We start from the raw sequence: 1,302 nt of genomic DNA, 5'->3' as shown, positions 1-1,302 counted from the left end.
TTCTGAAATTTGTGAACATTTTTTGAAATTCAGGAACATTTTTCAAACTTGTGATTATTTTTTGAACTCTGGAAATATTTTCCAAATTTGTAAACGTTTTTACAAATATAGGAACCTTTTTTCAAAATCATTAACCTTTCTTGAAATTTGGATTTTATTATCTTGAACATTTTAATGAATTATAAAAAGAAAAATAAATAAAAAGGAAAACAGGAGTGCAGCGCCCCCAGTGGGATTCTGCCACCGGAGTGGTCGTCGCACACGGATATGGGCTTGCCAACTAGTTATGTTTAGCTACTCCCTTAATCCATGTTTGTGAAGGTTCTAGAACGCTCCTATACCGGATTATTTTTAATTTTCTTCTCAGTTTTCTTTTTCTGTTTTCCGTCTTTGTTTTTCGTGTTTCTCAAATTTCATAAAAATAAAAAAAATCAAACTGACATTTTCACATTCAAACATTTGCTGAAAAATGGGATTTTTTTAAAAAATTCTTGAACATTTGTTGTAAAATGTGAAGATTTTTTCAAATTCATGAAAATCGTATGAAATCCAGGAACGTTTTAAAATCAGTGAGCTTTTTTGAAATCCAGGACCATTTTTTCAATTTTGTGAACTTTTTTTGAAAGTTTAGAACTTTCTTGAAATTTAAATTATCTTTTGTAGTTAGGAAATGTTTTGAATTCCGTGAATATTCTTTTGATTTTTTTCAATTGGTGAGCATTTTTTGAAGTCCATGACGAATTTTTAAAATCATGAATTTTTGGAATTTGTGATCATTTTTTGAAAATCGGCGACATTTTTTAACTCCGAGAATATTTTTCAAATTCATATACATATTTTGAAATATAGAAACTTATTTGAAATTCGTGAATCTTTCTTGAAATTCAGACCTTTTTTTTATCCCAAACATTTTTTAATTGAATAAAAAAACAAAAACAGAAAAGATAAACAGGAGATCATAGGCTTCAAGAAAGTAAAGAAGTTGGGATGACATGTGTTCATGAGTTGGCCAGTCCTATTCAACCTTATCCTTTTTTTGAGAAATTATGAAACCTTATCCTAATCCAGGAATTCTTCCGTTATACTACAATGATCCAGAATGTTGAATTCAAGGCCCATTTTCTGCTGCTAATATCATTGGCTGGTTTGAGGGTTGTTATTTTGGTATTGATCTGTTGGTCCATGTTGCAAAATGCACCTCGTGTTGCTCCTTTCTTAATGCTTGGGGATGTTATGCCTCACCTACAAACAAAGGCAAGGCCACCTCGAGGGATTAGCATCACAATATCAAATGATATGCGA

The sequence above is a fragment of the Aegilops tauschii genome, chromosome 6 (genome assembly GCF_002575655.3).
Source record: "Aegilops tauschii subsp. strangulata cultivar AL8/78 chromosome 6, Aet v6.0, whole genome shotgun sequence".
In the NCBI taxonomy this organism is placed as follows: Eukaryota; Viridiplantae; Streptophyta; class Magnoliopsida; order Poales; family Poaceae; genus Aegilops; species Aegilops tauschii.
The sequence above is the reverse complement of the archived record's forward strand: the minus strand, read 5'-3'. Positions refer to the sequence as shown.